We start from the raw sequence: 15,372 nt of genomic DNA on the forward strand, positions 1-15,372 counted from the left end.
AGTGGAGGGAAATTAGAATAGTTCCTCTACTCAAAACAGGTAAAGACCCGAATGAATCTAACTCCTACAGACCCCTAGCTATGATGAACGTACTACTGAAACTAATAAACTGCACAGTAAAGAAAGAATTAACAACATATATAACAGACAATAGCATCATACCAATAAACTCTTTTGGATTTAAGAAAAGCACCTCCCCAGGGATGCCCATTATCACCCGTCTTGTTCAATCTCTACACTAAAGTGGTTCATAAAATAGTTAAAGAAGATGAAAAATTGATACAATTCGCTGATGATTTCACGGCAGTTGTATTTGGATTCAGCGCAGCAGTAGCTTCCAGCAAAATGAATAGGTTTCTCATCAAATTACAGACTGAATTCATAAAGTTAGGTTTTGAATTGAATCCTCAAAAATCTGCCACCATGGTTTTCACAAATAAGTTCAATCCAAATATAGATATTAGAATTAACAACAGAAAAATCCCAATAGTAGAGAGTCACAAAATATTAGGTATTCAATTAGATTACAAACTTTTATTCAGACAGCATATTGAGCACACATGCAATAAAGCAAAGAAAAGAATTAACATCCTTAAAATGATTTCTAGAAAGCGTAGCGGAGCCCACCCTGAACAAATGCTAAAGATAACGAAAGCAATAGTCAGACCACACTTAGACTACGGAATCACAATAACAGCAGCGGCCTCAAAGACAAACTTTGCAAAATTAGAAACAGTTTACCTCCAAGCTTTAAGAACGTCTATGAGGTTTCTGAAATCTACTCCAAATCACGTAGTATTATACGAAACCAGTGAATTGCCTTTAAAACTGAGAGCAGAATTGCTTGCCTCAAAAGAAATAGCAAAAAACTTATACTACAACAATAGTCCAATAGTCAATAATCTTCAAGAAATAATGCACCTTAACTATTTACCACGACATATAACCTTTTTAGAAAAAAACCGCTTAAATAAATAATTTTCTATACTTTCAACTATCAAGTCAAGACAAAATTTTCAAAACGACTTATCTGCTTTCGTAAACAAAGATTCAAACGACGATTTGACGAATCTGATAGCTCTCCCATGCAAACCAATACCATCAACAGGTAGCGGAAACCTTCACCTACCTATTGGTGGATTTGGTTTGCGTGGGAGAGCTATTAGATTCGTCAAATCGTCGTTTGAATCTTTGTTTACAAAAGCAGATAAGTCGTTTTGAAAATTTTGTCTTGAAGTAACATAAATTTAAACAACAAATCAGTTCTGGGAACAAAACTCAAAGTAAAGGATAACATAGAAAATCTAAAAAAAGCAAATCTTTCCACAACAGTCCAAAAACAAATTGTAATAGACTTAACAAAGACCAAATATAAAGAAACATATCAAATATTTACAGACGGTTCACTTTTAAACGCTATTCCTGGTTTCGGTTACTACACAGATAACAGACATCCAGGCTAGAACAAATTTTACTCAAAAAGCTGTGTAAATCAAAGTACGTTAGAATACTGACTGTGGCAATACGTCGTTTGGTGGTGCTAGGTGTCTTTCATGATGTCGTGCGTACTAGCTGCACAGAGAACAGACATACAAGTCCGTTCTCAATCGTGTGTAAGGAAATTAACGGACGTTTTGAAATGCAACACAAGTGGCAATCTCGTGGAGGCGCTGGCATCGCATAGTTTCTCTCATCAAGAAACTGTCAAAATTTTCGGCGCCACCACACCACCGACCATGGACATAAACAACAGATCCTCCTCCTCACTCTGGTTTCAATTCCATATATGATGTTGCTTTCTCACTCTAACGCACGCAATTTCTCTGCCATTAAGAAGCGCATGGTTTGTTTTGTGATGAGGGAAGATCCATTAATTACGTAACGCGAGAACGATCATGTATGATCCCTCCTCTCCCCTGTTACACTTTTTGTATTTATAAATTATCTGTTTTCCGAGTTTTTCACACCTCAGGCAACCCCCTAACTCCTCTAAACGTTAAGTAATTTATGGATGTTCCCTGAGATGTTTTGTTGGTGAACAGCAGCTATCACCTCTGCCTGTATTTTTAATTCTTTTGAAACTTTACCATTCTTTCCATTAGCCACAGTCATCGTCACAGCCAGCAGCGAAGCACTAAAAGGATGAAAAGGCCATAATTTGTGCTCAAGTATATTTCTAGATTGCTTTGAGAATAGGTCGTATGTACAAAAGAGAGACTCTCTTTGTTCACGCTCTCTTTCGCTAATAGATCGGCAAGTTTAGCATTTTTTTCAACATTTTCACTTTAGCACGCTAGACAAAGCTATTGTCTTTAGATTTCTGCCAAAAAATCCAACGTAAATTTGTGCATAGCTTTGTAATAATCGAAAGAGAATGGAACCGAAGAGAGGCTCTCTTTTGCACATACGACCTATTCTCAAAGCACTCTAGATTTATGATTTTTCTATCATTCATGTCCCTTTTAGTATTTCAATTCGGGTTATGTATAGAAATCTAACTAGCGTTAGATAAGCATATATTTATTCACCAATATGGGAAGTGGCTATAGCAGAAACTCTACTTGGTAATACAATCAGTTTGCTTGAAGGTACGAAAATGCGTTTTGTTGAATTTGTTTTTTAACCTTATTAGTTCCATAGCGCATGAAAAATAAACATCAACATTTAGCATGTGCTGGAAGAGGCGGCAAGTTTGGTATCAATTTGGCGCGCAATAAGGGTTGCTGACGTTTAGTCATCTTTCTCTTTCGAGCGCTAAGAAAAGTTTCCCGATGAAAACAAATCCTATCCTTCCTATGCGCTTGAAAGAGAAAGATGATTGAACGTCAGCAAGCTCTATGCTTGTTTGGTGGAATGTGACAGCTAGTACGCACGACGTCATGAAAGACACCTAGCGCCACCAAACGACGTATTGCCACAGTCAGTATTCTAACGTACTTTGATTTACACAGCTTTTTGAGTAAAATTTGTTCTAGCCTGGATGTCTGTTATCTGTGCTAGCTGTCACATTCCACCAAACAAGCATAGAGCTTGCTGACGTTCAATCATCTTTCTCTTTCAAGCGCATAGGAAGGATAGGATTTGTTTTCATCGGGAAACTTTTCTTAGCGCTCGAAAGAGAAAGATGACTAAACGTCAGCAACCCTTATTGCGCGAGTTAACACCCGTCTTCCGTGGGAAGACTGTAACGTGACTTTTTCGTAAACATCTAACCGTGGGACCCCGTGATGCTGAGTCGACACCACGACCGTGGGACTGTCATCGTTTAGCTAGGGACAAATAGGTTTCTTTATTATTAGAATCGATATAATAAATCAGTTTAGTTCTAACCATCATATAATTCGTTTCGGCTTTATTATTTTTGAAGAGACCCTAGGTCTTCCGTTAACTGGCGCCCGAATAGGGACCTGAAGTCGCGAGTGGGAAGAGTATAAGTTCAAGTGTCGGTGAAAAATCTTCAAAAGTGTTTGCTGCAAAGTCTTCATAAAAAGTAGTGATCAGTGAAAATCTTTAAGTGAGTTTATTCCAATTAGCTCCGCCAACGGTTCAAAGAGCCGTACTGTGATCTGAAAATAGTCAACGGTAGAAAGAGCCGTGCTGCAAATCAAGGTGATCAGTGAATAGTGAAAATCTTAAAGTGAGTTAATTACAAATAACTCCGCCAACGGTTCAAAGAGCCGTACTGTGAATTGATCAAATTCTGGTTCAAAGAGCCAGCATCGACACCAGCAAAGCGAAACTTGAGACACCGAGGATTCACCTCAATCGGCATTAGGGTCCTTAGTAGCTTCTGGCAAAAAGGATCACCCCAAAGTGCCTGCTCCCGTTTCCCCCACCGAAGACGAAGGTCCACAAACTGGAACCAGCAGCGATGCACCTGCTAAATTTAATGTAAGTACCCCGATTTCTTTACTTTTTTAAAAAAATTCTAAAGTGATTAAAATTCTAAAGTGATCAGTAATTTTGAAATCAAAAGTTTTAAAATAATAAAGTGACCAGTGGTTTTGAATAATTTAACTTATTTTCATAAAGTTGTAAAGTTATTAAACGATCAGTGGTTTTTGATTTATTTAACCTGGAGATAATTTCAAGGAAAAAATCTAGGTTTGACATTTATTTTGGCAAAATAATGGCTCTTAGTAGCACATCTCCAATGACTCCTGAAGAATTTATAAATTTCGGAAAAATCCCTGATCTGGTAAGGGATATCAGACCATTTTATGGTGATCCGACAAAATTAGTTGACTGGATTTCAGATGTGGAATCCATTCTTCGGGCATATAGAGATAAAGGAGCAACTGCAGCTCAGCTAAGTGTATTAGAGAGAACTATTCGAAGAAAGGTCGATGGTGAGGCGGCCAATATTCTTAATGCGAATAACGTTCTCACATCCTGGTCGGAAATAAAGGATACTTTAATCCTATATTACAAAGACCAAAGGGACATTAAGACCCTTGACTTTCAATTAACTTCTATTAGGAAGCTTAACAATGAGAGTCTAAATTCTTACTACAGTCGAGTGAATGAGTTACTTTCCCTGATTATAGCACAAATCCAAACAGATAATAAAATGAAACTAAGCGCAGCTGCTCATATCACATACTTCCGGGAGAAGTCAATCGACTCCTTTATCCGTGGATTAGAAAAGCCTTTGAGTATACTACTCAAAAGCAGTAATCCAAGCACTTTAAGTCAAGCTTATAATTTTTGCCTAGAGTATCACAATATGGATATTCGATCGGCACCGTATAAAAATGAATTCGGTGGACAACCAGTCCCGAAACCCCGCGATCCACCCATATTGCCTCCCAGAATGTACACGACTCAACCAAAAATATTTTTGCCTCCACCTCCCCCACCTCCTCCGAGAGCAACTCTTCTAAATCCATTCCAAAATACATACCCAGCTAGACAAAATTTCTCACAAACCAATCCATTCGCACAGAATCCGTTTCAACAAAATCCATTTGCACAAAAAACATTCCAACCGAATCAATTTAGAGCAAACTCATTTCAGCCAAATCAATTTAGATCAAATTACCCGCCTAAACCAGCTCAACCGATGGAAGTTGATCAAAGTTTAAAAACAGGAGCCTTGAATTACAGCAATCGCCCTCCGCTTAATTTAAAACGTCCATATCCCCCGTCTCAACAATTTAACCCCAACGCCAAAAGGCAAGCGCATCCACTCGAAACATCACATATAAACCCTGAATGCTACGATTGGTACGACGACCAATTGTTTTGTTATGATGATTCCTTTTGTTATGAGCCTCCTCAATTAGAATATGAAGAAGAAGAAGTATCTGTAACTGATCATCCAGAATCAAACTCCGAATCTCAGGGAGCCAATTTTTTAGAATGGCACCCAAAATGGTAGTTCCAACGATGCCCTACATTATGTTAAAAACAAATATTGGGGAGTTCCCTTTTTTAGTCGATACGGGTGCAAATATAAATCTTATTCACCCAATGTTGGCAAATCATTATTCTCTGGCGAAACCATATCGCTTTAATGCAAACGATATTGGCAGTGCCAATGGCAAGTTCAATGCTGACAAAGCAATTGACATTACTTTTTTCCATCCCAAAATTGATCATTCTGCTCAGTTCCTCCTCCATAATTTCCATTCATTTTTTCATGGAATCATTGGAACGGGAATACTAAATGCTTTGAATGCCAAAATTGACCTTGGAAAAAGTATGTTGCATTTGAGTAAAGATAACGAAACATTAAACATTCCACTCCTTCAGTATTCGCCTCAGCAAACATGCACAAATACAATAAATAACCTGTCCCAACATAATCCACAACACGAGACTCAGACAGCCTGTCGATTAGATCATACAGAGCACACGTTCAGAACATCTCATCTTTCATCACTTGAGAAGGAACAGTTGCTAAGTGTGTTGAACCGACACAAAGAGGCATTCCATAAACCTGACTCCAAGCTCACGTGTAGCACAGTAGTCGAATGCTGTATAAATACGGTTGACGATATGGGGGATCCATCAGAAAATATACCCATACCCCGCTGCTTACGCAGCAGAAGTAAATAAACAAATTGATAAACTTCTCCATGATGGAATAATAAGGCCATCGCGGTCAGCGTGGACATCTCCAGTCTGGATAGTCCCGAAGAAATCTGATGCTTCTGGAGAAAAAAAGTTTCGTATGGTAATTGATTACCGGAAACTTAACGAGAAAACCGTTTCAGATAGGTACCCGATGCCAGAAATCAATTATGTAATTGATCAGCTGAAGGGTCAGAAATATTTCATCACCCTCGATCTAGCCTCTGGTTTTCACCAGATAAAGATGAAGGAGAGTGATATTAATAAAACTGCATTTTCTATCAACAATGGCAAATATGAGTTCACTCGTATGCCGTTTGGTTTGAAAATGCTCCCGCAATATTTCAAAGAGCAATCGATGACGTATTGCGAAATCACATTGGCAAAATATGTTACGTCTACATTGATGACGTTATCATATTTGGAAAGACATTAGAAGAAGTACTTCAGAATCTTGAAATAATTTTAACAGCCCTAAATAATGCAAATTTAAAAATTCAGCTGGACAAATCTGAAGTTTTACATAAGGAGATTGAATTTTTGGGTTACATTATCACATCCAATGGATTGATGCCCAACCAAAAGAAAATTGATGCTATCGAACGGTTTCCTGAACCTAAAACTATTAAGGATCTGAGATCATTCCTAGGAATGATGGGATACTATAGAAGGTTCGTAAAAGACTTCGCGAAAATCGCAAAACCTCTTACAAACCTTTTGAGAGGGGAAGGATGCCACTCGAAGAAAAAACTTGAGTTAACTGAATGCGAACATAATTGCTTCATGAAAATGAAAAGCTTGCTGTCCTCTTCGGATATTCTAATATATCCAGACTACAGCAAACCATTTATTTTGACAACTGACGCTTCTGATTATGCCATAGGAGCTGTATTATCCCAGGTGGAGAATGGAAATGATAAACCTATTCACTTCGCATCTAGAAGCCTTTCGAAATCAGAAGAGAAGTACTCTGTGCCAGAAAAAGAGATGTTGGCAATCTATTGGGCTTTACAAACATTCCGGAATTATTTGTACGGGACAAGTTTTAAAATCTTGACAGATCACCAACCTTTAACGTTCTCTCTCTCGCCAAAAATACAAATGCCAAATTAAAGCGTTGGAAGTCATATTTAGAAGAACATGACTACACAATTGAATACAAACCTGGTAAATCTAATGTTGTGGCCGACGCACTTAGTCGAATTGTATTGTCAATGACCGGAACCCAACATTCAGCAGACACTAGTGATGATATGTATATAATCTCCACAGAATCACCTTTAAATGTTTTCCAACATCAGCTTATCATTAAACAAGGTGCTGATAAGATAGAAACATCTCATCCTTTTCCAAATTACACCAGAGTTACAATTTGTATGCAAAATATTAATGACAATTCTATTTTACAGGTTCTGAAGACTCACGTCAACCCAAGTAAATTAAACGGTTTATTAACAGATGAAAATATAATGGGAAAAATTCAAGAAGTATATAAAAAACATTTCGGTCGAGAAAATCTGTTAAAATTCGTTTTACTCAAGGTTTGCTGATCGACGTCCCGGATGACCATACACAATGGGATATTATAAAAACAGAGCATTACCGAGCTCATCGTGGCCTAGAGGAAAATAAAATTCAAATTTTAAGGAAATTTTATTTTCCACAATTGAGCAAAAAACTTCGCGAATTTCTTAATAATTGCCAATTGTGCCAAGAAAACAAATATGATAGAAAACCTATTCGCTTTCCTCTCCAGAAAACACCCATTCCAAATGCACCTTTCCAAATTGTCCACATCGATATAATGTTTATCGAAAAATTGATATTTCTCACATACGTCGATAAATTTTCTAAATATGCACAAGTTCATCCTGTGGAATCAAGAGCCGTTATAGATCTTGTACCTGCTATTAAAGGAGTACTGTCAAAATTCAAATTACCAGAAATCGTTGTAATGGACAACGAAAAATCTTTCCTGTCTGGCGAACTGGTGAACTTTTTCAACCAAAATAAAATTACTCCTTATGTAGTAGCAACCGGTCGAAGCGAAATGAACGGTGTTGTGGAAAGATTTCATTCCACATTACAGGAAATTTATCGAATAACAAAAGCAGAAAATCCTCAAACAAAACCCCACCAACTAATTGAGATGTCTGTTATCAAATACAACTCTACCATCCATTCTTGCACAAAATACACCCCATTCGAAATTATCATCCCAAGCTCTAAATCCTCAACCATAATCGAGACAGTATACAAAAATTTGAAAAGGAAACAAGAAAAAGACTTGGAACATCATAATAGAAAACTTCATCCATGTGACATTCCCTCAGACAAGGCTATATTTGAAAAAACGAGACGAAGATTGAAGACAGTACCCCGATACAAAAAAGTTAGAATCAAAAACGTTAACAAAAGTACTATAATAACATCAGACAACAGACGAGTACACAAAAATGACTTAAAAATTCGATAGGGCTAACTCGTATTTGTTTTTATTCAGGATACTTCTGGTACTATACGTCGTTGGACTCAGCAATACGCAGACGATTTCAGTACAAAAGACGGACAACCAACCATTATTTATCTATCATCAAGGATATGGACGAATGCAAATCGACTATTACTATTACATACACCATTTTAATTTAAGCTCATTTCAATTACAAATACAAATTCTTAAATCAGAGTTTAAACAAATAGAAGACAATCAGTTCACCACTCTAATTCTGACAAAATTTAATGATATTGATTCCAACCTAAAACAATTGTTACCTGTAAAGAGAGTAAAGAGATGGAATAGTCTAGGTACGGCATGGAAGTTTTTGGCAGGAAGTCCGGATGCAAATGACTTAAAAATTATAAATAACTCCATTAATAGCCTTATTGTCAATAACAATCAACAAGTTAGAATAAACAGAGAAATATCACTACAGATGAAAGAAGCTCTTTTCAAAACAAAGGAATCTATCAAATTATTCAATTCTAAATCCTCTGAATTATATTCTCTGAACATATATTTAAATCTTGATTTTTTGTATGAAAACTATCCCAGATAAGAGAGACAATAATGTTAGCGAAAATAGGAGCTCTTAATGATAGGGTTTTGAGTCCATCTGAGATTGATTTGCTTATAAATGATTTAGCTAGGGAAAACATAACAGTCTGGAACATCGCTGAAGCACTGACCTATGCCACCACCTCAATAGTTACCAACGCCCTCGATATCGCTCTACTGATAAAGCTACCAAAGTTGGATCCAAGGATTTTTAGAAAGATTTTCGTTCTTCCAACATGGTTTAATCATCAACAAATCCATGTTCCTAATAGCTACTACCTTAACCATGGAAATGAGTATTATATCGTTCACAGCCTGGAACCAAAGATCTTCGAGACAACAGACATAACACCAGATAATACCGCATGTGTGCCCAACCTTCTGAATGGAAAATCTGCCAAATGCGTATACCTTGCCAACCTGATGGAAGAAGTCGTTTCAATCGACAATCAACATATCCTCATCAATCTTCAAGAGAATTTCACTCTACACACCAACTGTGGTTTACCGACAAGGAACCTCTCAGGAACATACCTTATATCATTCTCCAACTGCGAGGTAACCATTAATAACAGAACCTTTTCACATCAAATTAGAAATACAACAGGTAAACTAATTTACTTACCTTTGTATGGAATTCCTATTGAAAAGCAACGAACAGTTGTCAACTTAAGCTTGGACCATCTCCATAATCTACATTTGGAGACTAGAAAGCAGATGGAAACCATTCGTTTAAACGCCACAAGCTTCCATTGGCCACATTGGACAATATTCGGAGGACTGTCGGTCACTCCTATCATCATAAGTGTTGTTTTCTTTTCATTTCTTTGTCTTAGAGGATCTAAGGTAGACATCCGGATAAAGCCAGAGGAAAAGACCCAGAAGGACGAAACCGAGATCAACGTACTCGAGGAGACCATTCGTACGGAGCCTCATTTCTAAGGGGGGTCTAGTTAACACCCGTCTTCCGTGGGAAGACTGTAACGTGACTTTTTCGTAAACATCTAACCGTGGGACCCCGTGATGCTGAGTCGACACCACGACCGTGGGACTGTCATCGTTTAGCTAGGGACAAATAGGTTTCTTTATTATTAGAATCGATATAATAAATCAGTTTAGTTCTAACCATCATATAATTCGTTTCGGCTTTATTATTTTTTGAAGAGACCCTAGGTCTTCCGTTAACTCGCGCCAAATTGATACCAAGCTTGCCGCCTCTTCCAGCACATGCTAAATGTTGATGTTTATTTTTCATGCGCTATGGAACCAATAAGGTTAAAAAACAAATTCAACAAAACGCATTTTCGTACCTTCAAGCAAACTGATTGTATTACCAAGTAGAGTTTCTGCTATAGCCACTTCCCATATTGGTGAATAAATATATGCTTATCTAACGCTAGTTAGATTTCTATACATAACCCGAATTGAAATACTAAAAGGGACATGAATGATAGAAAAATCATAAATATACTTGAGCACAAATTATGGCCTTTTCATCCTTTTAGTGCTTCGCTGCTGGCTGTGACGATGACTGTGGCTAATGGAAAGAATGGTAAAGATTCAAAAGAATTAAAAATACAGGCAGAGGTGATAGCTGCTGTTCACCAACAAAACATCTCAGGGAACATCCATAAATTACATAACGTTTAGAGGAGTTAGGGGGTTGCCTGAGGTGTGAAAAACTCGGAAAACAGATAATTTATAACACAGATAACAGACATCCAGGCTAGAACAAATTTTACTCAAAAAGCTGTGTAAATCAAAGTACGTTAGAATACTGACTGTGGCAATACGTCGTTTGGTGGCGCTAGGTGTCTTTCATGACGTCGTGCGTACTAGCTGTCACATTCCACCAAACAAGCATAGAGCTTGCTGACGTTCAATCATCTTTCTCTTTCAAGCGCATAGGAAGGATAGGATTTGTTTTCATCGGGAAACTTTTCTTAGCGCTCGAAAGAGAAAGATGACTAAACGTCAGCAACCCTTATTGCGCGCCAAATTGATACCAAGCTTGCCGCCTCTTCCAGCACATGCTAAATGTTGATGTTTATTTTTCATGCGCTATGGAACCAATAAGGTTAAAAAACAAATTCAACAAAACGCATTTTCGTACCTTCAAGCAAACTGATTGTATTACCAAGTAGAGTTTCTGCTATAGCCACTTCCCATATTGGTGAATAAATATATGCTTATCTAACGCTAGTTAGATTTCTATACATAACCCGAATTGAAATACTAAAAGGGACATGAATGATAGAAAAATCATAAATCTAGAGTGCTTTGAGAATAGGTCGTATGTGCAAAAGAGAGCCTCTCTTCGGTTCCATTCTCTTTCGATTATTACAAAGCTATGCACAAATTTACGTTGGATTTTTTGGCAGAAATCTAAAGACAATAGCTTTGTCTAGCGTGCTAAAGTGAAAATGTTGAAAAAAATGCTAAACTTGCCGATCTATTAGCGAAAGAGAGCATGAACAAAGAGAGTCTCTCTTTTGTACATACGACCTATTCTCAAAGCAATCTAGAAATATACTTGAGCACAAATTATGGCCTTTTCATCCTTTTAGTGCTTCGCTGCTGGCTGTGACGATGACTGTGGCTAATGGAAAGAATGGTAAAGTTTCAAAAGAATTAAAAATACAGGCAGAGGTGATAGCTGCTGTTCACCAACAAAACATCTCAGGGAACATCCATAAATTACTTAACGTTTAGAGGAGTTAGGGGGTTGCCTGAGGTGTGAAAAACTCGGAAAACAGATAATTTATAAATACAAAAAGTGTAACAGGGGAGAGGAGGGATCATACATGATCGTTCTCGCGTTACGTAATTAATGGATCTTCCTCAGCACAAAACAAACCATGCGCTTCTTAATGGCAGAGAAATTGCGTGCGTTAGAGTGAGAAAGCAACATCATATATGGAATTGAAACCAGAGTGAGGAGGAGGATCTGTTGTTTATGTCCATGGTCGGTGGTGTGGTGGCGCCGAAAATTTTGACAGTTTCTTGATGAGAGAAACTATGCGATGCCAGCGCCTCCACGAGATTGCCACTTGTGTTGCATTTCAAAACGTCCGTTAATTTCCTTACACACGATTGAGAACGGACTTGTATGTCTGTTCTCTGTGTTTATAAATACAAAAAGTGTAACAGTGGAGAGGAGGGATCATACATGATCGTTCTCGCGTTACGTAATTAATGGATCTTCCCTCATCACAAAACAAACCATGCGCTTCTTGATGGCAGAGAAATTGCGTGCGTTAGAGTGAGAAAGCAACATCATATATGGAATTGAAACCAGAGTGAGGAGGAGGATCTGTTGTTTATGTCCATGGTCGGTGGTGTGGTGGCGCCGAAAATTTTGACAGTTTCTTGATGAGAGAAACTATGCGATGCCAGCGCCTCCACGAGATTGCCACTTGTGTTGCATTTCAAAACGTCCGTTAATTTCCTTACACACGATTGAGAACGGACTTGTATGTCTGTTCTCTGTGGTTACTATGACCCAACAGAAAAAACATCTTTCAGCTACAGATTAAAAACAGGATTCTCAATCATGAATACAGAAATAGTCGCCATAATCAAAGCAATAGAATATGCAGAAACTAGAAACATAGAAAAATTAACGATATTCACAGATTCAAAGAGTGCTTGTACCTTGTTAACCAACATTAACCAAACAGACAACTATTTAATCAAACAGCTAATAAATACAGTAGAACAATCGACAATAGAAACAATTTACATTCAATGGATATCAGGGCACATAAACCTGATAGGGAATGATAGAGCAGATAAGGCAGCTAAATTAGGTACCACTAGAAGCACTACCGAACAGATAAACTTTGTTGAGAAAAATGTTTCGATCCGATTGATTGCACTATGAAACATAAACAATAACAATTTGCCATTCATTCTAATACTGATAAACAAGATGTCATTCTGACATCTCACTACTGACAAACGAAATGTCGACTGTCAATCCAATGTCGACTATGGAAGGAAGAACTTGTATCCAATCAGACATTGTATGCAATAATGTACGAAGAGCTTCTTGTGGCAAACAAGAAGCTTTACGAGTTGCATGGAACTTAGAAGTTAGAATTAGTTGTATACAATATAGACACTGTAGATTACATAGACAAGCTTATACAGAATATGAAACTAGAATGATTGTATCGATAAATAACCATGTTTGATATAAACCACTTGACGTATTGAAAGCTCAATAAATTATCTTCAAACCTGAGAACAATCCGAGTATTATTTGGAAGAAAGATTCTCAACAAATGGTTATGGGCCCAGTGGTTAACTGGCAGTAACGGTCGTACTATACCGTTGGACACAGACTTCCTTCTGGACTGGTGGACGATTCTGGACTGGTGGACGACTCTGGACTGGTGGACGATTCTGGACTGGTGGACGATCTTGGACTGGTGGAAGACTTTGAACCGGTGGACGATTCTGAACCGGTGGACGATTCTGGACTGGTGGACGATTCTGGACTGGTGGACGATTCTGGCCTGGTAGACGCTTCTGGAGAGCAACCAGAAGGAATGACTTCGGCGAGCAGCAGTGGACGCAGGAGCGGTGGCTACGAGAGGGGAACTCTCGAGCGCACCATGCCGATCACCGGCGTCCTGCTCAGCGGGGACCGCGCCAATGTTTTTGATGGCACGGAGGCCAATTTTCCAGCCTGGAAGTGGCGTATTGAGCACAGGTTGGCTAAACTTAAATTAGCTCATACGCTGGTCAGGACACCGATTGAAGAAGAATACTATGCCCCAGTTCCCGGCGAATCGGAAGAGAGGAAGAAGGAGAGGATGGAGCGTTTGAACAAACGAAAAGAAGAAGACGTTGAGGCTCTGGACGAGATCGTCATGCTCGTGAACAACGACATCCTCAACAAACTCATCGGACTGGAATACGCGAAAGACGCCATGGATGTTTTGGTAAAAACATACGAGAAGGCGGGAACCGCTGCCATGGTCAGCATGAGAGAGAGGTTATTCTCCATCAAATACCGCAAACATAACTCGTTGAGGGAAACCTTCGACGAATACGATCTGATAATCAGAGAATTGGAGAGAATGCGTTCTGGAATAACTCAGGAAGAGAAGGTCCATGCCCTACTCAGCGCTATTCCAGACCATTACAAACATGTGAAAGGAGCATTGCTTGTTCTGTCCAATGAAGAGTTGTGCCAGAAGTCCGTGACTGACATCAAGCGGATGTTTTTCGACGCCGAATCCGGGGAAGACTTTCAGAAGGAACCCCGAAACATAGCGCTAGCATCGAAGAAGGCGACAACCCGATGCTTTGGATGCAACGAGATCGGTCACTTCAAGAACAAATGTCCTTTAATGAAGAAGTTCATTGCCAAGGAGAAGGAGAAGTACTTGAAAGAAAAGAAGAAGAACCCAAAAGAACAATCGCCATGATGACTAAAACCAACGCGGAGAAAGCCAGAAAGTTTGAGAGGAAGCGGGTAAGATTCGTTGTAGATTCGGGAGCGAGCGACCACATGGTCAACGACAGAAATCTTCTGGAGGATATCCAAGATTTGGAGAAACCTGTGTTGATTTCCACAGCAAAGTCTGGAGAAAAGCTTCGGGCTACGAAGATGGGGAAGATTAAGTTGAAAAGCATTGTCGGGAAAAATTTAATAAAGAATGTTGAATTGTACAATGTCTTTTTCATCCCTGAACTTGAAGAAAATCTCCTTTCTGTAAGAAAAGCTAGTAAAAGCGGAAATAGGGTTACTTTCATTGATGAAGAGGTCATTTTGAAAATGAGGGCGAAGTGATTGCTTCAGGAAGCTTCATTGAAGGTTTGTTCCACCTTGATTTCGTTTGGGAAGCAAAGTCTATTGAATATGCTGAAGGTTCAGCATATATTGGAAATCAATTGAGTTTAGAGACTGTGCATAAGCGAATGGGACACTTGAGTATTTCGGGGATAGAAAAGCTAATAAAGAAAGGAATGGTTGAGGGTATCAATATACATTCGGAAGACTGGAGTAAAGCAGACATGTGTGAAGGATGTTTAGCAGGGAAACAGACCGCTAACAAGTTCATACATATGAAACACCCAAGATCGAAACGGCCGCTTGAATTAATTCATTCAGACGTATGCGGGAGCATGGAAAAGGAAACGTATGACGGATACCGCTACTTTGTGACCTTTATAGATGACTACACACACTTTCTGGTAGTTTATCTTTTGAAAAATAAATCAGAAGT

Source organism: Armigeres subalbatus, chromosome 3 (genome assembly GCF_024139115.2).
Source record: "Armigeres subalbatus isolate Guangzhou_Male chromosome 3, GZ_Asu_2, whole genome shotgun sequence".
In the NCBI taxonomy this organism is placed as follows: domain Eukaryota; kingdom Metazoa; phylum Arthropoda; class Insecta; order Diptera; family Culicidae; genus Armigeres; species Armigeres subalbatus.